Source organism: Bidens hawaiensis, unplaced genomic scaffold, assembly GCF_021521415.1.
Source record: "Bidens hawaiensis isolate Kalapana, Puna unplaced genomic scaffold, B.hawaiensis_p1.1 tig00009659_1, whole genome shotgun sequence".
Classification (NCBI taxonomy): domain Eukaryota; kingdom Viridiplantae; phylum Streptophyta; class Magnoliopsida; order Asterales; family Asteraceae; genus Bidens; species Bidens hawaiensis.
In genome coordinates this window covers 327,139-351,381 of record NW_027491724.1, presented here as the reverse complement: position 1 = coordinate 351,381, position 24,243 = coordinate 327,139, and the positions used below count along the sequence as shown (strand labels likewise).

Here is a 24,243-nt window from a genome sequence, read left to right as displayed (position 1 = left end):
ATCAAACCATAAGCAAGTAAGTTAGAGACTAAACCATTGCCAAGTGAATCGGGCGCCGGTAAATCAACCATAAGCAAATAAGAATAAGACCGTTGCCAAGCGAATCGGGCGGTGGTCAATAGAATTAGAACCCAATACATGGGGATATGCGGGACCTCTCCGAGCACGAATGCGCACATAAACAAGTAAGCACATAATAAGTAGATTTGATTAATCACACACAATTACACGTTTGCTATTTTTGATATGTATGTATATATAGATATGTATGTATAGTGTGATATACGCACATGTCCCCAAAACGTTTGTGAAAATTGAGTAAAATAGGGGAATGATAAAACCCACCTTAGATTAAAGGCAGGTGAATATAATTAAGAATAAACGAGTCAACGGATAAGCGAGTCGTCCAATACGCGTCAAACGAAATAACTGATCAGAACCTGAAACCGGAAAGTGAAAGGATTGATGAGAAACGGAAGTCAAAGGTTCTTGAACTTGCAAAGTCAAACGGATATGAACGGTTCTTCAACAAAACACCAAAAACCGAAGGGAATACGTGATGGCAGAGGCTAGAGACGGGTGAGGGATGTTCTTTAGGGTTTGATTAAAGTTTACAGCAGGGAATTATGATGGATTTATATAGGAAAACATAAACCGAACTAATTATGGCTTTTTTGGCCCGTTTAAGCAAGTAAATATAGTTTAAGGGAAAGAATCAACAAAAGATTCATAAAGATCTGACCTTGGGCAGTAAGAAACGAATTAGAACTTGTATTTTAGTTATATTATGTTTACTTGGTCCTTAATTCACTCAAACATACTTAAAATAAACGATTTTATACCTTAAACGAACTAGGACACGAAATCAAGTTAAACGATCTGACCAGCTAGGCCATGGCGGCACACGAGAGGACTGGGGAGTCTGCTCACACGGCGCTCCGGCCACCTATGGTGGAGTTTCACTAAATGATAGATTTGGTCCCTGAACTTTGATATTTGATTACTTATTGAACTTTTTATAATATAAGTAAGAAATAAAGGATATATAAAACTTGAAGGGTCTAAAGTGAACTTTAGAAACTTAAATATTTGTTTCTTGATTAATTATAATGATCTAAAATATTCCCGGTTCGGGTTATGAGTGAACGAATACAGTTTAGAAAATCCGAAATGTTACAGCTATGTTTGATGGTTCAAATGACGTCTGGCAGGGTCCTATACAAGATTACATATTTGCACATTGATTAGCCAAAACTGCTGACACAAGTTTTTACCTTGCCATGGATGCTTCCGCCTCTCCTGAAAGTAAGTACTTTTTATACCCCGCATTTGCTCAGTTTGTTGGTGGTGTTGTAATAGAGCAACCCTTAATTATGCTTAAATAATTGCTAGATTTGCAATTTGACCCTTTTAAGTTTGAAACTTTAGTTTGGTTAAGCATAGTGCTCAAAATGGGTTTTAGCCAAATATAAGTCAGGCTGAGAATAGTGGTTTTACAAAAAAAGTATTGTAACCATACAAGAGCTGAGCAAAGTTATAAGGCTTAAAAGATGTAATCTAATATTAGTGGAATGTAGGGCCAAAATTGCAATTTACTTAAAGGAGAGTTGAATAATGGCAAGGGTAGTTTGGGTATGTTGGAACGTACGATGGTGATTCAGTGCCTGGTCATTCTGGACTTCTTTGTCGAGTTTGATTTTTTTTTTCAAATTTGCGCTTTCTTTTTAGGATTAAAAGTGATTTTGGTCAACTTTGACTTTTTCCATGTTGTTGACTTTTCCAGGTCAACATTGATGAAGTAATTATCATTGACTGCTGACATTTGGATTTTGGTATGCAGAATTCTGAGAAGACTGTCATTGACCTTCTACTTTGATTTCTTATTTAAGTTATGTTAAACAAATCATGCATCCATGGTTGTCTGAAGACGCTGATGGCCCTAACTGAAAAATGGCTATGTTACAATGAGAACAAGAGGAAGTTTTGCAGGAAGTAGTAAAATGGCCCTTAGTGGTTCGTTATTATTATTATTATTACTTGTCTGAATTGTTAATTATAAACGGGCATCTTTTGATAATGACATTGTGAGCCCTCACAGCAAAGACATCAAATGCATTCCATGATTAGCCCCTTATGCTCTATCTGCAAGTAGACTATTATATTTCAGGTCATTTTATGTATTCACTTTTTATGCATATTTAAAGTCAGTATTCGTATACATGGTTAGTTTCTCATCATTGAACATTTTATCATGTTGAACATGGGGCATCTAAAACGTTATTTTTAAAGTAGAGCAGGACTTCAATTCAGTTTTCATGTGGGTTTATCGAATGAATATGCTGATGCAGTGGCGGATCTAGAAAAATATTTCACAGGGGTTGGAAAATTTTGGTCGATACGTAGTTGACAATCGGTATATAAAGTTTTTCCAGTCCAGTTCGATCGTTCTGTTCAAGTAAAATCGGGTCGGGTCATATAAAAAAATACAATCAAACAAAATATCATATGACCAAAAATGTATGTGAAACATAATTAAAAATGCATAGTTAAAATACATTATATCTAAAGTTGTTCGTAACGAGATTTCATTTTTATGAAATCTAACCATAACATCTAGTTTGATATTTATAAGAAGTCTTTCTCATCTAGTTTGACATTCCTGAAGACAAGGCCAAAGCCGAGTAGCAAAAATACACTGATTTACATATTTGATAAATATAAATAAACTTTGTGTATGACTTAATAAATATACACAAGTTATGTGCAAAATAATATATATATATATATATATATATATATATATGATTTGGTTCATTTCAGAAGTGTTTCTTAGTGCGAGAAGTGCGAGAAGAGATTATAACTAATCACATGATTTCTTTATTTATTTCTTATTATTTAAATAAAAGGGTATGTTAGTAAAATATAAATGTTTTGTTTTGTAACTCATACCCATTAATGGTTTAATTAATGTTAAGTTACTAACAAATGATAAGTTATTATTATTTTATTATTATTATTATTATTATTATTATTATTTATTTCATCTAAAATTTGAACAATTAAAATCCATTTGATATAAAAGCGTTTTATTCTAACACATGGCTAATTAATTTTTTTATTTGATATATAATGTGAAGTGTTTTTTTTTAATTTTAATCAACTAATGTAGTGTAGCCTTATCTTATGTAATGTAGATAAAGTTACGTAATCTAGTGTATGCACACTTTCAAATTTTGTATAGTCATAACTAATGTAGTGTAGACATATCATATATAGTCTTGAAAAAACTAATGTAATGTAGGCTTACTTTTAAATGTTGTGTAGTCATAACTAATGTTGCGTAGATATATAAAATGTATTGTAGGCAAAACAAATATAGGGTAGGCACACTTTCAAGTGTTATATAGTCATAACTAATGTGGTGTAGACATATTATATGTAGTGTAGGCAAAACTGATGTAACGTAGGCTCACTTTCAAATCTAGTGTAGGCAAAACTAATGTAGTGTAGGCACACTTTCAAGTGTCGTATAGTTATAACTAATGTGATGTAGATATATCTAGTGTTGTGTAGGGAAACTAATGTAGTGTAGTGTATGCACACTTTCAAATATTATCTAGTTATAACTAATGTATTTTGGACATATTTAATGTAGTGTAATGACACTTTCAAATGCTGTGTTGTCATAACAAATGTAGTGTAGAAATCTCTAATGTAGTGTAGGTAAACTAATGTCGTGTAGTCACTTGAGACAAGTTGGTGTATGTTTTTATGTATCATATATATGTATTAAACTAGTATTAATCATTTTATGAGCATTGATTATGCTAGAAAAAATAACCGCTGAATATATTAATGCCTGGTTTAATTAGGCCAACATCGCAAAAGACATGTATGCCCCTTTTAATTAAAAATATGTCATAAATATGTGTCTTTATTTACGATAATGCTATTTCTTTTGTTGACCATTGATTAAACACAATTAATGGTCTAGATTCATTTCTCGCATTATCCATCCCATATATGTGTGTGTGTTTTATAATGTATATCAACTTATTACTAATTTTAAAATTATTCCATGCAATAACAAAGTAAAAAAGAATAAATACTTTCTTTAGCAAAGTAAAAATTAAAAAAACGAAACATTTACTTTCTTTTTTTATTATTATTAAATATAAAAAATATTACTGTTTTCACAATTTTCAATACTTTACTTTGAATTAATAAGATAACGAAAAATTATATGGCACAATACTTTTATATTATATTTATTTATTTTAACTTAGGTAACTAAAAGCCAAAATAGTAGGCCCCTCCTCATCATCTCCCCTTTTATTGTTTCTGCAACCTGCAACTTCCATTGTTGCCGGAAAATAAAACTCCGATGATCTTTTTCATATCAATATATTTTCCTTTTTTTCTTTTTCTATTTTCCAATAATCTCTAGGGGTCTGTGTTGAAATTTCACAGGGGTCGGCCAGGAATTTATCGTATATATAACACTAGATCTTTTGTTTTCACAGGGGTCGGCTGACCCCCCTAGCTATGCCGTAGGTCCGCCTCTGTGCTGATGGTTCTTCATGAAATTATATAAGTGAAATAAACTTAGGTTATGTTACAAAAATAACTAATTAGTTAAGGATAGTGATAACCAAAACACTACCAACCGAATTCATGCTGCGTCCCTGCCGCAACATTCGGGCTCTTTTACTAGTGTTTTATAACAAATGCATGTTTTTTTAATTTGTACTTGTATAAGATAGTTAATGTTACACATATTATTATATAATTAAAATTATTTTGTTTTAGTATATTTTCTTTTTTTTCTTTCTTTTTTTTTTTACAAATTATTGGATATTTATATAAATTATACTAGCATAACTTATTTCACTTAATTTAATTTCTATGGTAAAATTGTTTTGGTTTAGTGATTAATAATTTACTAACAGTCAATACACTTTTTTTATGAAAGTTCACAAAATTATTGTTGATAAATAATAACCTTATTTTTGAAAGAAATAATCACAGAAAATCATCTCTTACCCTTTGAAAAACCAAAAAACTAATTATATATCATGTTAGATTATTTAATAAACATTTATTGCTGTAAATATCCTTTAAAAAGGAGAAAATACAATTGCCATAAATGACCTTTTGATATTCTCAATATTCAACTTTTTCTTTTTTTGTTTTAAAAGTATTCATCTTCTTATACTATTAAAGTAATAAGTTTTGCACATATTCTATTGATCAATTGCTAAACTTTCAAAAATACTAACCATTCTCAAATTTTCTTACTAATATAACAATTCAATAAAAAAATTAATTTTATATCCATGGAGTCACCCATTTTGTTTTTGTTTTAACCCGATTACCCGTTTTATTATACAAAATTACCCTTTTTATTATACAAAATACTAAAGCATTACTTTCATTTAACAAAACCCTATTTTCTATTATCAGAGAGCCGTAATTTTCTTCCCAATCCAAAAACCCTACCGTCGCCACTTCTCCATTTTCAATTCCTGTTTCAGAAAATCATGTTTGTAAGTTCTAATTCGTTGTATTTTTATATCCGATATTTCATTCTATTGTTTGATTTTTAATTGATTTGATGTTTGTTTAATTCATATATATATATATATTATTGTTATTGAACTAAATATTCAAATAGTTAGGTTTTGCAAATTGTGGTTTCGTTACTTGCAGCATTGTCTACCAAAAAGTAAGGCACAAAATGTAGTTGGATTGTATTAACAAAATTTTCAAATAATAAAAACTTTTGCCAATAACATGTTATGTTTGTTTAATTCATATATCATTGGTTATGAACTAAATATTCAAATAATTACTAACTACAAATAGTTACGTAACAACTTGCTACGGATGTTCGGTACATGTTACATCTGTAGATCAGTTCATGGTATGATATGTTTTCATTGTTTTATTTTATTACAGATAAATATGCTGTTAATTATCCAATGCTAATCGATTACATGGTGGAAAAGAAAATAAAGGGCAAAATAATATACAAGGTTCCGTCTCAACAACTTCAAGTAACATAGGTGAGTTGTCTGATTACATTTACTTTTTAGACGTAATACATGTAATCACAATTGATTTCCTTTAATATACCTGGTTACTTTTGAAATCAATTTTTTTTTAATTCATTAGTTGTGACCATAAATACCAAACAAGCGATCACAGTTGATAATCAAAGACAAAGAAGGATGGTATTAGATCAAAGGCGAAATAAAAAAAGTTAGAAAAACACCAATATTTACTCAAACAGTAATCTTTATGCTTTATTATATACATAAAACTGTTTTTTGAGGAAACAAACATGTTACAATGCATTTCGAATTATAACAGTCTTATACATTTTTTAATACATTTTTGGGCATACGGATGTATGTGATATTAAAATATCGTATTTGGATTCCACAATTGCCAAAATCACATTTTCGATAAACAATTATGTATAGCTATACTTAATAATTGCATTAATGAGTCATATAGTTAAAAAGTTAGTATATTACTTCTAATTTTTTCCTCAACTAATACTTTTGTTTTGTAGCTACTTATTTTAGGATGATTAATACTAGCATTCCAACTAGATTGCAAGCAATTAATTTGGGTAAGCGTTTTATTGAAGTAAAAGTCAAGGTCAGTCTTAAATTGAAAAGAAACTTCCGTTTAAACTGAAAAGAAAGCAGTTTTTAGTTACAGTTTATTTTACAATGACCATTAACAAAAGTCAAGGTTAGTCTCTAGCAAGAGTTGACATATGCCTGAGATACCCGGTATTTACACATGATCAACTTTATATAGCTTTACCAAGAATGAAGAGTAAAGAAGGTGTTAATATGATTTATATTAGACAATGAATGCAAAGTAACAAATAAAACAACCAATATAGTTTATAAGGGGAGACGGGGTGGTCCGTTATGGACCTCCCATCACTCGTGATGGCTTGTGGAACACCGCCGCCGGTCCTCCCATCACGCGTGATGGGGGGCCGGCCGTGATGGCCATCACGCAAATCAATTCAACTGTTGGAAGCTTGTTACTGTTGCAATATAAAAAAAAACCTTAATTAACCTATATAAATATAATCAAATCCATCTTCAAATCCAACTCAAATCCAACTCAAATCTAACTCAAATCCTCTACTACAAACAACATTCTAACATCACACAAATTGAGGGTTCAAAAAAACGTGGCTCGGGTTCAAAGAAAACCCAATCCCGACCAAAGGTTCGACAAAATCTTGGCGAGCCGGCGAGATTCCGAATACAAGATGAACCAGACACAACCCAATCATTCCAACAGCAACCTTTTCAACCACAACCTTTTCAACCACAACCGTTCCAAAACCAACCATTTCAATCTCAAACATTTAATTCACCGTTTTCATCAACACCGTATCAAAACCAACCGTTTATTCCACCTTTTTCTAGCCAAATATTTCAAAATAATCCTTTTGAAACGTTTCAATCTCAACCTTCACAAACGTCCGTCGATCCTTTAGAGGATAACAATGTTATACATCAATTTGCACGTGCTTTTCGTGATGAAGACGACGATGTGGATGAAGACGACGATGAAGATGAACCCGCGGAGGAGGATGCCATCGTCTGTAGACCTTGGTCGTCCGCGGAGGAGGTTGCCTTAACCAAGGCTTATTTACACGCCTCCGAAACAAAAAAACACGGAAACTAACAAAAACGAGATATGTTATGGAGACGTGTGATTACACATTTCGAAAAACTTCCCGGTGCAACCGATCGAAACATGGATAAAATGACTTCCAAGTGGGGAGATTTGAATAGAAAAATGTCAAAATTTAATGCTTGCTACATCCAATTGGTAATTATTTTTTAAATTTATTAGTTAAATTTTTTTTATAATTTATTACTTTATTTTTACAATTTTGATATATATATATTTTTCGAAATGTTTTGTAGAGCCGAGATCCACAAAGCGGAGCGAGCGAGGCGACTATCATAAAGAACGCCTTGAGCAATTATACCAAGATTTTCCGATATAAATCTTTTCCCCACTTGGATGCGTGGGAGATTGCGAGACACCACCCGAAGTGGGAACCGGTTCCCGTGGTCGACATGGACGGACCGACGGCTCCAAGGAAAAAAGGATCTTCTTCAAAAAGATCAAAAACTTCCGATTCCGGGAACTACCCAACGTCTACCGACGTCTTGTCAAGCAACATGCCGAACATGAACTTGAACGATCAACCCGGAGACGATCCCGACGAAGACACACCCACTTCTCCATTAATATCTGCAACATCCAATTTGGATTGGGAGTAATCATCGATGTCGATGACGATGTCGTCTATGTAGAGGACACACTTTCTTATGGCTCCTTTAAGATGAAGAAGTCTACTTATAATTATTCTCATATGCTTTTCTTCATATTCTTGTCTTGATAAATATGCAAAGAAGTTGCCATCTAATACGAGTTGGCTAACCATAGTCCACTTAAACCTCCAGTTTCTCGACAAGATATCGGTCCTCACCGCATCTTGTAATGGCAACCGATCCAGAATACTAGTTAACATTATCAACATAAATCCATGGAACAAATAGCTAAAAATGAATGAAAAAGATGCAGTAATCTTATTACAAAACAAGACTTAGTCACATAAATCAATCTAAGCAACAATTTATAAGAATAAAAAACTTATAAATACATTGAAACATATTTCAAACCTGAAACATGAATTCTTACGTGTGAATAGTGATTGCTGCTTGCACATGCAGGAAGAATTGTTTGGAAAAATGAAGTCCCGCCGTATAAAAATGGTTGTTTCGATAATTAGGTTAATTTTGTTTTTAAGGGTACTATAATAAAAATTAAAATGGTTTGGTTTAGTGAGACTTTCGGTTTATTTTTGGGCTTTAACTGGGTCAGTGTTATTTATAAGACCAGTATTAGGCTGCCCGTTTGTGGCTCGCGAGTAGAGGTGCACAAATCGGGTTTTTCAAATACCCAGGTTCGGGTATGGAATCGGGTATTGGCAATACATGGGTCGGGTTCAGGTATTATCTCTAAAATCCATACCCTGTGTGTTGGGTTCAGGTCGAGTGTAGAACCGGGTATTCTAAAACCGGGTATTTGAATACCCTATTTCCAGGCATTGAAAAAACCTCATTTTCGGGTTTTTTCAGGTTTTTTCCGGGTATAGATTGGATTTTTTAAGAGAGTTGCACTTTTTAGGGGTATTTATCGGATATTTTTCAGGTATTTTTCGTGTATAGATCGGGTATTTGAAAAACCCGATTTCAGGTATTGGAAAAACCCGGGTATGGAACCGGTTCCTATTTTCAGGTAATATCGGGTACAAATTGGGTCCGGGTACTGGTTCGGGTATTAAAAACCCAGGTATAAAAAAAACCGGTTTCGGGTTCGCGAGTGAGTGGCTTAAGCAAGTGGCGCGAGCCACGTAGACCACGCACAACACAACATGGTGCCGCAAGCCGGCCGGGTGGGGTAAAAAGACGTTGGACCTCGGGGGGGTGTTTTGGACCGTTGAGCTTGGGGAGAATAATTTTTTTTTTTTAGTTTTTACCTATGTAAACCCCATTAACTTTAAAATATTATATCAATACTCTCAATTCTCTCTACACTACTTCAAAAAAAATTTACCATATTACTAATCTAAGTTATTTCAAAAATATGGATAAATGGGATGAGTGTTACCGATCGCATATGCCTTTCAGTCAAGACGATGACGACGTGCTTGGCACCTCCGAGATAGAGCATAACATGAGTCAAATGCCACCACCGTCTCCCGACTTTGTTATTTCAGAGACGCAATAAAGGCTCGTAAGGAGGCTGCCAAGGGCAAACGAGCCCAAAAAAAAGAACCAAGGAGTAGCAGGAAGCCGAGCCGAGCGGCCGAGGAGATCGTTCCAAAAAGAAAAACAACTCCTTTGACAAAAGAGGAGAAAACGGCTTTGTGTTGTGCTTGAGTTGAAATGTCCCAAGGTCAACATGCCGTTTAACCTTTTTTTTTGTTTCGTATAAATTTTAAAAATATATTTTTAACATTTGTTAATCTTTATTCAATTGCAGGGGACTATCAAAGGCACCATATATTTTTGGGGCAAAGTGCGAGAGTTCTACACGATGGTGAGCAGTACAGACCATACTAACAATATGATATTGGGAAGATGGTCCAAAACTTGCAAATTTGTCAGACATTTTACAAATTTACAAAACAAAAACAGCCGTCGAATGTGAGCGAGCGGGAGTAATGATCTTCAAGTCTACAAATTCACATGTGACGAATGGAAAGCCGAAGTGTTCAACAAGTACCGGACGGTAAAACTTGGGGCGGGGACTCCTTGTGGCAAATACTCAAGTCGTTCGCGAAATGGGTCGAGTTAGTTGCACCGAACGAGGGTGGCTCAATGCCAAAGAATACAAAAACTACTTTGTTTGGTGCATAAGTCTCATCTAGTAGCTCCGATGCTCATGTAGGGACCGACCTAAACGTGGTTGAGCAAAAAGATTAACCACAAGTCCTATGTCGTCCAATTGGAAGGAACCGAGAAAATGGGAAGGAACAGGGAAGAAGATCAACCACCACAAGTACCAATGTCGATCAGAAATTTGTCGAAGACGTCCACAAAATATCGAGCAGTATCAAGGTACCGGCCAAAGGTGAAAGTTTCAAAAGAAGGTTTAGGAAGTTAGACTTTCTTACCAAGCACTTTAGCAACCTCGATCTTATGTGTTGAGAGGTATTTGAACAAGAACATGCGCTTGTTCTAGAGGAAATCAAAGCAGATCAAGAACGAAGGCGAACAACAAGAGGCGACGACTATAGGAAATAAATGTCTTTTTTAATGTTTTTAGGTTTAATGATTTTTTAATTAAATTTGTAACTTTTTTTTATGTTTTTATGATGTTTAATGTTTTGTTTTTTTTTTAACATTATTTTCTAGTTTACATTATTGTGTTATACTAAAAAAAATAAAAGAAAATCATAAATTCATCGAAGTCAACCACAACTGTCTTAGGTGGCTTCAGCGAGTGTACAATCAGCACTGCATGACACAATATTATTGGATAAATTGAGAGGACGAATATAACGACAACACATAAACTTGTATTAACAATCTACAGCACAAAATAAAATCTTTTACCTACGGCTTACCAAAAGGCTAGTGATCAGGTATGAGTTCGAGTCTGATAATTAATGAATCTTAACTAATCAAAATTTAGAAGTAGATTTAGAAGTAATTTAAAAAAAGAAAACCTAAAATATCTCAACTAATCAAAATATCATATAACATAATGAATGTAATCCAAATTATGGTTTGGTAAGTTAGGCTTGTAGTGGTTCAATTTGTTTAAGGCAAGGCTCACGGATAACACTATAGTTCTTGATTGCAAATATATCATGGTTCACTCGACAAACAGTGAGGCTATGTGTTATGGTTTAACTAGCAAGGCTGGTTAAAACGCCACATCAATGCCATGTCACTGTCACGTGAGTAGGCTTTAACTAACCACCCTTTAATAAGAGCGTCGTGGTTTAATTAACTAGTTAAAAAAAGAACGTGATGATTGAAATAGGATGGATATTGCCATTTTGAGCCCTGATTGGTGTTACGTACATTTAATAGGAGAGAGATAAGCCCCCCTCCCAACCTCGCACGCCCTTTATATTGGCGCATGGATGCCAATCCACAGTCACAAGCTCGATAAAGGCCTAAGCCAACCCGGTACCAACTACCAAGGTCCATTGGCAACTTCCCTGGTGGGGTTCTAGCTAAAATCCTACTTTAAGTTGTTTCAGATTTGAATGGTTGACGGTGAATAACAAGGCATATACAGGCGGTAGATCATGCAACTAATATCGAAAAACCAATCATAATGTCTGTCACTTTATTGTAATAGTTTTGAGTTTAATGAGATAATTATTTTCGAAAAAAAAAAAAAAAACAGAATACCCATTTAAATCCAAAACTCGTTTGCCTTATTAAGTTTGAATAACCTTTTAAGTTTTAAGTAGTTATATAAAATTTCACTATTATGTGAATGGTTAGGGTGAAAATTATATAATGAAAATTTGTAGCCCTTCATTTTTTATACTATCTAGCAATTACAAGGTCTTCTATATTTTTGTGAGTGGGTTCACTATATTATATAGAGTAGTTGTGAGCTAAGGAGATATAGAAACTTTGGTTGATGAGTAAAATTAAAGAAACACTATTCATCATCTATAATTTTTTAATGTTTTTTTAAAATGGTTGTGAATGGATGAGAGGGAATAGTACTGATAAATGTATATAAAATTATTATTTAATTAAAATAAAGAGAGAAAATATAATGTTTAGTGTAATTATAACATGAAGATAGAGAGATGCTACCAGAATGCTCTACCACTTTTGTGAACTAATTCACATCCCACTAGATTGTAACCTATCAAACTCCCAAAGTATGATTTTGCAGCCTACCAAAGCATTACTTTTGCATCCAACCAGAGTGTTGAAAATTTACAGCTCAAGAAAGTCTTATTATCTAGCAGCCAATCATTTCTTTTGTTAACTATCAACATAGCTCAGACAGCAGCCAAATAACTTTAGGTTTCATTCAAATCCGTGTGCCCAACCGAGCGTATACCATTTTTACCAAAGACTCCAGTTAAGTTCACGGTTTACATTTTACGTGTGGTCCTCTCTGGCAGAGGCGCATTACAAGCTCTATAAAAAAATTGCGGACATCGAGAACTTATTTTCTATTAGATAACAAAGTTAATAATCTCTTTTGGTTTACATGATTAGTCAAATAGGCTATTATAGTGATTTCTATTTAAAAAAAATGAAAATTATAAGAAGCTAGAAACTACATCAAAACCAAAACTTAAAACAAAGAACACCTACAAATCAACATAATTATAAAGGGATAACACTGATGAAAAGAAGAAAATATGCAACATGTAAAGGATAAGTTCTGAGGTCACTTAAAGCACATTACACAAAATTAAGGACCATAAATTCATAAAAATACGCAGTAAATAAAAGATAAGTTCAAGCCAACTAAATCAGTACAGACCGATGTCAACTAAGGGGTAGGCTCGCTGGAGCTTCAACAACTTCGTAGCAAGCATCAACTGCTTATTGGATGCCATAGATTGGTGGGGGTGAATTGCAATCTTTTTCAGAAAAGGGGAACACGCAAGTAAATACTTCATTGAACATACTTCATCCTCTGAACCTTCCAAATCTACTCTGAACCTTCCAAATCTATAAACCTTGCACTCCGAAGCTGCAATGGCTCGGTTGTATTGTAGTCTACCTCTGGAGAACAATTTGCATGCATCGTGTTGTCCCTCAAGAATATCTAGCATTTAAAGTGCAGAATTACATAGCTGATTCGCGAGTGTACAAATGAAAACCTATATAAGAGAATGTAAAATGAGCAAATACGATACATACCTGACAATAACATGCTGTGATTTCAAGGGTCTGCAGACTCGGTAAGTGTTTAATCATTTCAAAAACACAAGATTGCATATCAGCATTGTGAAAATCCATATTTGTTAATTTAAGAGCCTTGAGGCATGGAAAGCCAGTAGGCAATCTCTCTTTAGCACCACCTTCTCTCACCTATATGAAAAATTCATAAGGCCTTGTAACAATATAATGAATAACACAACTAACCAACTTACGCTTACCACGCAACATAGAAAATCCAAATGAAGCTCTTGAAGTTTTGGAAGAAACCTGAAAAGCTCAAAGATAGTGCTAGAACTTACGTTGGCGCTATTCTCAAGATTACACAAAAACAAAGATAGAGTTTTGAGATTTGCGAGTTGGGCAATCTCATTTAGATTCACTTTGCAGGAAACATTCAACTTCAAAATCTCAAGCAACGGACATTGTGTAATAATCTGCTCAAATTGTCTGCTTTCACATTGTACCGCTAACAACTCTAAGCTCAATAGGTTTGGAAAACCGGAAAAACTAGTTGGAGGATGAATAGAACAACTAAAAAGCTTCAAATGTGTCAACCCTAGACATAAGAAAAGATGGATAGGCACCTTAGGAATTGGAGGTGATACATTCCTAATAGTGAGATCCTTGATTCCGTTTCTTGACAAGAACAAAATCAAATGATTAATATCTTCGATATCCAATACGGAGTAAACATGGCTGTCTATGGAGAGGACGCACTTTGTAACATCTCCTCTTAAGAAAAAGAAGAAGCCCATTTATAATCCAATGAATATTGCTTGCGCCTTCTCGTGCTATTAAATATCGAAAGAAGTTGTCATCCAACACAAGTTGGCTAAGCATAGTCCACTTAAACCTCCACGTTCTTGACAATATATCAGTCTTCACTGCATCTTGTAACGGCAACCGATGCAGAATATTAGTTATCACATTATCGGGCATGCCGCTGATAAAATCCTCTGGTTCAAACTTGGATGCCTTATTGTAAGGCCAAAAAAATATGACTTGCGATATCAAAGTATAAAACCCGTTATATATTTACGGTCAAGATAATAATTAAAGTGGACGAGAAATCCGGACACAAGACGAGAACTTCGACACACGTTCAAGTTTAACGAGAAAGCTTCTAGAATGTTAGAATGTTTGTTTAGCTATAAATAGGACTTCAATGTTTTTATTATGTGTGTGTTTGTATGGTGTAAGTCATCCACCCAAGGGGAGCTCACCTTGGGTGGGTCGGTTCGTGTTTAATATATCAAATCTTTAACCGACAACGAGATCGTTCATTTATTTTATCTTTATATTATTTATGTTTGGTCGTTTGATTTACCGAACCCGTCTCGAGAGGTTATCAAGAACAAAACCGTTCATTATCGGATTCGATTTCGGGACCTACACTTATGTGTTCCATGAATGAGATCCATTGTTCTAATTATAAGAAAACACATATCAATCATAAACGCATATCCATGCATATTTAAAAATTTAATGAACCAAAACACATATTTAAAGTTCAATATTTAAACATAGATTCTAGAATCAATTTCTAAGCATTGAAACATATTCGAATAATTACCTGGAAAGTTGAAACCGACGAGTGAACAGTGATGGCTACGATTAGGTTAATTAAAATGATTAGGTTGAATGAGACCATCGGCCATTGCTTCAGTTTTGGGCTTATTTAGCAGCTGGCCCATATTATTAAAAAATATTAACAACTACATTCTATCCTTGTATTACAGGGTTGTTTTATATTATTCGTTAATAATATTTATATAAATATATTTTTTTTGAATTTAAATTTTATTTATTGTAAGCAAATCTATATAATATATATAAACGAAACCCCTAAAATCCTATGTGTCGCGATGTGGTCGCTCCCCTCTTTTATGGAAGCCACCAGATTTCTTGATTTTTAAATGGAGGCCTCTTATTGATTTAACCCAAATTCATGGGTATGGGTCTTACCAAAAACGGATACCTCTTAAACGGGTTATAACATCTCATTAAATTAAAAATTAATCTTACCAATTATTTGATATGAAAATCCTATAAAATACGGATATACTAAAATTTAATATTCAATTTAAAAAGAAAAAGATATTATTTATAATTAATAAACAATTTTATAGTAAAAAACATAAGCGGGTCATGGATCACCAAATCCAGATAGCTTTTAAACAAGTTATAACATATCATTTATTTATGAAACCCTTTTATCATCAAAGCCTAAGTATATTATTAACTTTCTTACAATAAAGAAAATTAAAATTTAAAAAATAAATAAAAAACGAAAAATGTAAAATAACCATTCTCTCAAGCCATCAGATTACTTTATTGGTAAATGAAGGCTTCTCACACATTGACCTGGATTCACGGGTAATGGTCTCACCAAACCCAGATAGCTCTTAAACGGGTTATAAAATCTCATTATATTAAAAAATAATCTTATCAAATATTTGATATGAAAATCCTACAAAATAGGAATATACTAAAAAATAATATCCTATTTTATTTAAAAATATATATATTATTTATAATTAAGAAACAATTTTATAATAAAGAAAATAAACGGGTAATGGGTATCACCAAACCCAGATAGCTTTTAAACCGGATTATAACATATCATTTTTTTGTGAAACCATTTTATCATCAAACCTCAAGTATATTAATTATTAGCTTTCTTATAATAAATAAAATTAAAATCCAAATATACATATATAAAAATTAAAAACGAATAATGTAAAACAACCCTCGTAATACGGGGGATAAAATCGTGTAAATAATATACTTGGGATTTGATAATGAAAGGGTTTCATAAAAAAAAATGTTATAACCTGATTTAAAAGCTATCTGGTTTGGTGAGGCTCGTGACCCGATTATTTTTTTTTACTATAATTAAAATTGTTTCTTAATTATAAATAATATCTTTTTTTTAAAAAATCACATATTAATTTTAATATACCCCTATTTTATAGGTTTTTCATATCAAATATTTGGTGAGATTAATTTTTAATTTAATGAAATATTATAACCCGTTTAAGGGCTATCTGAGTTTGGTGAGACTCATACCGTGAATCCGTGTTAAATGCATGAGAAGTCTCCATTTACAAATAAAACAATCCGGTGGTTAGAAAGAATGTAGGAAACAACCAGAGAGCTTTTAAAGGTTTCGATTATGTAAATTTAAGATAAAATTTACAAATATGGCAGTAAAATCTCTAATTGTCATAATATCATATAAGAGTTATATGATATAACAAAAGGATGTAATCAAAATTCTGATTCATGACCAAATTTTGAAAAGATTCTATCTTATCAAAACCAACAACCATGAGATTTCTATTAATAATAACCAAATTTAAGTCATTATAATTAACTAAAAATTACAACCCGTATGTACGGGTTCTACAAGTTCATTCTTTTTTGTGAGATAGCGGTTCCTTTTAATTCTTGGAATGAGCAACAAGTTGAAAGCAATGGTTCAATAATCTTGTGAAATCAATTACCATTTCCCTTAACATTATTTACATATATATTAGTTCATCTAATAGCTTTTTCACTTAATATTAATAGTCTTCATTAAATATCTATCAAACTAAACTATTAAGTTAATATTAATTTATTTTTATTAGTATAAATAGTGTAAATATTATTAGCATTTCTTTTAATTTGAATGGTATCATTATTAGTATAATAATAAATATGTATATTATATTCATGGGTAATAAACACATAAAAAAAAAGAGAGTTCAATAAAAATAAAAAAATTTATTGTTTATGACTAAATTTTTTAAAGAGACCATAAAATGAAAAAAAAAATGTTAGTGGGTAACAATATGTTAAATAAAATTATTAAAGGAATTGAAAGTTTAAAGTAGAGGATATGACAAGTAGGGGGGGTGGGGTAGGGGGGGGGTAAGTTTAGCCTAATCCTTAGCGAGTCAATGTTTGTTAGTTTTACATTGAATGATGATCAATTGTTCAAAATCAATTAGGGGGGAATGAGCACCCATGGGAACTACTCATGCATCAACAAATCCTACACCCCCGCATAATTTTTACCCTTAGATGCCCATAAACTAGAAAAACACTAACAGCACCTACCCCATGTGTGATAAGTTAATTATTAATTCATTTTAATTTTCCAACCTTTGCCATAGAATCAATTTTATGTGACAAACATTTGTCATAAAATGAAGTCATGCACCCAACTCACATTGGGTGACGACGGTTTTATCATGTGGTTTGAATGTCATACACCCTACTCATGTAGTGGGTTTTGTAATTTTTTGATTGAATGGGTCTGGTGGCAAAGGTTGCGATTAGGAGTCTCATCGGTGAAGAAGCTGCTACTAATTATACATGTTTGTGGGGAAGACTCTTGGCTCAAGAAACACATGAGGAATTCTTAGACTTAGATATAGAGTTCGGTGTAATTGACTCGGAACCGGTTCCTATTAGTATCCTACCTGCGGGTACGACCAGATATTAGATTTCTCCCCGGAGCCGTACCCGGAACTGGAAATATTCGGTCAAACCCGACCAAATATTACACCATTTCTCTCATTCAAGGCTCGACCTCTTACTAAGATGTTTCACCCACATGAAGGGCGCGGATTTTGGATGTCGTTCACCACTTTGGACATTTGAAAAGGCTCGCTATTAAAAATGAGGTTATTTGTAGATTTCCAAATCATTCAACATGTGATATAGATTGAACCGCGAGACATTCCTCCTTATTCTTGATATTTTTTCTTGGGTAATCAAATATCTCCTCCACCGTACTAAAGTTGGCTCATCTTGGTAATTTGGCCCATTCATGTATAACCGTTCATATCCACTTTAAGACAATACGATGGACCATAAGATGTTGTGACGTTTCCGTGTTGTTTCTGCATAACAAGCAATTTAAATCATCCAAAACCACACCCACGTAACATACCCAAATCTTTATAAACATCTCGATAACAAAAATTTAGCAATCTATCTCCAGACTTTAGGTTTGAATATTAACCCTCCACCTTTGACTTCTTTTGACATTTTGGTCCCTAAAAGTCAACGTTGACTTTTCTGACCTGTTTCTGAAAACACATTTTCTCCTTGTAATCTCTATACATCTGAGACTTAAATCATAAACATTCTTTTTTACAACTGGAGTCCACAGCTCATAATAAACATGAGAATCACTGTTTTTACCATCTCACTAAAATGCATCAGTAAAGGCCAGACTTGATCGGTCATGTTTTGTAACCGAGTGTGGAGGGCAAACAATTTCTGGTGATATAAAATAGGTCCAAACAATAAATTCATACAAGTTCCAGAGTCAGAAGAAAAATGTCATCGTATTCAAGCACAAATATGCAGGAAATAAAAGACAAGTTTAAAACAACTAAAATTAGGATAGATCGATATCAACTACAGGGGAAGCTCGATGCAGCTTCACCAACTTCCTAGCAAACTTAAACTGATTATCGAACGATGGTAACATCCGTGGACGAATAACAATCTTTTTCAGGTAAGGAGAGCACGCAAGTAAATACTTAATCAAACACACTTCGTTCTCTGAAGTTTAAGAATATGTAAACACAACACTTTGAAGCTGCAACATCGCCTTTGTATTGTAGTCTATCTCTAGAGAACAAAATGTAGGTGCCGAGTCAGCATCCTGCAAGAATAACCAACTAGTATTCAAAGGCGAAACTATGTATATGAGATTACAATACAGGAGCACGATACTGTCAATGCATACCCAACCATCTGCAGAGATTTCAAGGGTCTGCAGATTCGGGAAACTCCATATCGTTTCAAAAGCACATGATAAACTCAGACCGAAGTCTAAATCTATACTTGTTAATTTAAGAGTCTCGAGAGAGGGAAATGCGATTGGGAACCTCCTTTTAGCACCACCATCGGTTATCTATAAGAAAAGTGATACGTCAAATGAACGCTTTAGATTATATAAAATATTTTTATGAGAACATGAAAAGATGAGAACATTTTAAACTTGAAAGACTTACCTTGCAAAAAACAAAATCCAAATGCAACTATTGAAGGTTTGGAAGAAAGCCCACAAGCTCAAAGATACAACCGGAAGTTATGAACAACCTATTGTCAAGATTACACATAAACAAGGATAATATTTTGAGATTTGCAAGTTTCGAAAAGTCAACAAGTTTCATTTGGCTGTCAAGGTGGGAATAATTCATGTTCAAAATCTCAAGCACGGGACACTGAGTGAAAAACTCCTCCAATTTCCCGCTTTCAAATTTTGCATGTCGCAATTCTAAGCTCAAAAGATTTGGGAAACCATGAAAACTAGCTGGAGGATCGAAACATCACAAAGCAAGCTTCAAATGTTTCAAATCTAAACAAGAGAATAAATGGGTAGGCAACATAAGCGGTGCTCCAGAGCTCTTCGAAATTGTGAGATCCTTAATTCCGTTTCTTGACAAGAACATAATCCAGTGATTAATATCGTCGACATATAACTGAGAGTAAAACTCCTCGTCTATAGGGTAAAACTCCTCGTCTATGGAGAGGTGAAACTTTGTAATGGCACCTTCAGTATGAAAAAGAAGCCTGGTAACAATTCTCTCATAACTTTTTATACTGTCTTGTGTATTTGATAAATAATAAAAGAACTGCTCATCAAATACGAGTTGGGTAAGCATAGTCCACTTAAACCTCCAGTTTCTCGACAAGATACCAGTCCTCACCGCATCTTGTAACGGCAACCGATCGAGAATATTAGTTACCATGTTATCTGGCATGTTGCTAATGAAATCTTTTGGTGCAAGCTTGGGAGTTTTATGTGTCCCGTCCATTATTCTACCAAGAAGACGTCAAGACGACAATAATATATTAGTCATAAACATAAATTGATTGAATAAAACCTATTATAATAGACAAAACAATAGCTACGCAGGAGATTTAAAAGTCAATTTATAAAGAATATGTTTGATGTGAGACCACAAGTTGTGGACGCAATGCCACATATAGGCCTCTAAACGAACCAAACGTTCAGTTAACTGTTAGTGAACCGCGCGGCGGGAAATTCGTTTATGTTCGTTTATTTAATAGACAAACGAACATGAACAAAAAATTTGGTTCGTTTAATTAAACGAGCGAACATGAACGAATGCTCCGTTCGTTCATTATGTTCGTTTATGTATTAATAGAAAATAATTAAATATTATCTAGATGAGTCATCTACTTAAAGGCTTTATATTTGTTATTTTATGTTCATTTAAGTGTTTTCATTTATGTTCGTTTATGTTTGCTTGTGTTCATTTACATTTGTTCATATATGTTCGTTTATCTTTGTTCAGCTATGTTCGTTTAGATTTTAAACAAACGAACACAAATGCTCATTTTTTAAATAAACGAGCATGAACGTAAATATTTGTTCGATTAAACGTTCGTGTTCATTTAAAGTTAAATGAACGAACATGAGCATGCCCTTGTTTGTGTTTGTTCAATTCGTTTACAGAATTTCATTATTCACATTGATGAATTCACCAGCCTCAATCTCTAGGTTCTACCGATTTTATTTTTGTTATTTAGTTCCTTAATAAATGAACAAAAACATAAAATCGTGTTAGGTAAGTGCTTGTGACCATGTTCGTGTTCATGTTCGTTTACAGCCCTAGCCCCACACATATAGCGGTGAGCAATAACCTAGACGAAACAGAACCGAAATTAACATATACATAGTGAGCATAAATAAAAGTAGTGATAGAAATTGACATTTACAGCGGCACGCATTAGAATGTAAAAAAAAAATTGCAGTAAGAATATTGCAAGCCCTAGAATAGATTCACAAACATAAACATAACGATTCAGCATCATGTTCTAACATTGAAATAAAGAACCGGCGGAATGACTCGCCTGTTTAATTATTTTCTCTATTGCTACATATTTATCTTTATTTCTTTTGTTGTTTATAATTATATTTTTATTAATTTGATTTTCTGCCGCCAATGAGCTTTTGACCGACTAACATTGGATGGGAAGTAAATATATAAAAGTTAAATGTGGTTCTTCTTTACGTGGTTTGTCTAATTCTGCGGTTTTAATTTAATAGTTTTAAATCAGCGATTTTCGTCTTTGTGGCTTCATTTCAATTGCAATTAAACCCGACCCCACTAACCCCGTTAAGTATGATTGTTAAACCCATCTGCGTGCCCCTCACATGAGGGGCAGTTTTGTCCTTTTTCTCTTCAAATAAACCCAACCTTAATTCGTAAGCCCCTCACGTGAGGGGCTGAGGTGTATTTGGGAACAAAAATGGACAAAATTGGCCCTCACGTGAGAGGCACGCTGATAGGTTTAACGATCAGACTTAACGGAGTTAGTGGGGTCGGGTTTATTGCAAGTGAAATGATACCACAAGACGAAAATCGCAAATTTGAAACTATTGGACTAAAACTGCAGATTTAGACAAACCACATGGACGAAAACCGCATTTCTCGATACATAAAGATTAAAAATTAAAAGTTACAAAAAGAAAATTAAATCACTATTTTTCTAAAATTTTATAAATCTAGGCACACGTAACTGTAAATCAACATAAAGGGTGAGATTGTTAAGATTTAGTTATATGTTGTTTAACGTGCAATTTATGCCACATGCAAATATGTAATACCATCGAAAGTAACTGCAACCCCTCTTTAATGAATTAGTGGATTACTCAATTGTCGAGACCAGTATATCTAATGTCATACATGTTTATTGTGTGATTTATTATGCGGGTATGTATGTTTTGGATAATAGGGCCGGATATTAGTTATATCAAATGTCATACATGCCCGACACCCATAAAACCTATAAAACAAATCTCATACCTCACCCATATATATTTTGGGTTGAGGTTGTTTGTCGTTGTACATTCATGTTTACATTGACTCCCTTCTAGATGGATTTCCTTCTGAGTGTTGAATGAAGATGATCGGGTGAGTCAATGTCCCGTCAGTAATCTAAACCGATGGAAAGAAAGAAAGGAAAAAAAAAGAAAAGAAAACTTTGAGGCAAGAGCTAACTTTGATTTAACCAATTAAGTTTATCACCCGTACTTTACGTTGATGACTTCAAAGAATTATAGCCACATGAGTATTGATTTTTATTTTTATTCATATAATTAATTTACTTTTGTTACTACCACCATTTTAGTGTTGCCAACTTGCCATTTGAAGTAGGGGTGTTCACAGTTTGGTTTGAAACCGTGAAACCGTCCAAACCGGTCATCAGTTTGGTTTAACGGTTGGTTTTTTCTTCAAGTTTCGGTAGGTCGGTTTCAATAATTTCAAACCGGTGTGAACGGTTTGGTTTACGGTTTATATCAAAAACCAACCGTACAAAACCGGACCAGACCGTATAATATAATTAAAACAGATATGTTAAACTATATCCAAATATGAAAACATATTAAAGACATATAAACTTAATTATTAAAATATGTAAAGATGAACCTTAAATTGAAAAAAATGTAAATTACTTCTAAATATGTAAACATGTTACAAATGTATGTACTCTTAATTTAAAAATTTGTAAATATTTTAATTAAACATTTTTACGTACTAAAAAACTGTTAAATTATATATTTAAATATACTTCCATAATGAAAAAAAAATTATTAAATTATTTCTAAATATGTAAACATGTAAAAAGAATTATGTACTCTTAATTTAAAAAATACCACTAAATATGTAAACTTATTGAAAAATGTGTACACTTAATTTGAAATTATGTAGTCTAAATATGTAAGCATACCGAAAAAACGTTGTATTAATTCAATTTTTGGTACAGAATATAAATATTAATAATTTGAACTTAGAACAATAGGATTTGACTTTTTATACATGTTCCATCCTCTTTATCTTCATATCCATGCCTGTTCATTCGACAAACAATACACTTTTATTTCCCTATAAACATTCCGCCATGGAACTACCGCCATCACTTTCGGCGATCGGCAATCGATTGATTACAGTGGCGTGGCGAGACGGTGAACAGATGGGTTGGAGAGTGGTGAGCACATTATTTTGTCTGACGATCTTTGATTTTTACCTCTAGATTTGGTTATGCCCTTCTCATTTCGCCCGGGCTTCTCCTTTTCAGATCAATATGATTGAGAAGAGAGAGAGAGAGAGAGAGAGTTAGAAGAGAGAGTGGAAGAAATGTAGATGAAAAAATGTTTATCAATATGATTTGAGAGAGAGAGAGAGATGGTGTGAAAATTGATTCCTAAACTACCCTTCTAATGTACTTAAAAGTTATTATTATTTAATTGTATTGTTAACCTTTAAAGCGTCTTTGTATATCGGCCCCTTGATGAGGAGTGATCAATGGTTGTGATTAAGTTTTCAGATTTTCACAAGTAAAGAGGGTTTTTATTATATCCATACGTTGGGAATATATAAAGAGAAATGTAACATCTCGGAAATACTCTGTTCAATTTTGGGCAAAAAGTGACAAATCTGAAACTAAGAGGGTTGAAAATGAAAATTTTGGTTTTCCAGACCCATCGCGCTACGCGATGGGCATATAAACAGAATCATCGCGCTACGCGATGCAGCTTCCCAAGAAATCAGAAAAAGGGGCGCCGCGCTACGCGATGGTCCAAGAGTAAGGGGGCATCGCGCTACGCGATGATCGGGTTAAGTAATCAGGGCCATGTGGCCAACCACGTGTTCACACGTGGCATCACCTCATCAATTGCAGCGTCGCGCTATGCGATCGCCTAATGAAAGGC

The 24,243-nt window shown here is 33.5% G+C and overlaps 2 pseudogenes across 1 annotated transcript; both read right to left on the bottom strand.

Moving 5' to 3' along the window:
- Window positions 1–13,078: 13,078 nt before the first annotated feature.
- On the bottom strand, window positions 13,079–14,914 carry LOC143533281 (F-box/FBD/LRR-repeat protein At1g13570-like; annotated as a pseudogene).
- A 3,937-nt stretch (window positions 14,915–18,851) lies between these two features.
- On the bottom strand, window positions 18,852–20,317 carry LOC143533301 (F-box/FBD/LRR-repeat protein At1g13570-like; annotated as a pseudogene). Its single transcript, XR_013135328.1, has 3 exons — window positions 19,511–20,317; window positions 19,243–19,410; window positions 18,852–19,158 (listed from the first exon to the last, which is right to left on the bottom strand). The product of XR_013135328.1 is annotated as an F-box/FBD/LRR-repeat protein At1g13570-like (transcript).
- Between the last annotated feature and the right edge of the window lie 3,926 nt (window positions 20,318–24,243).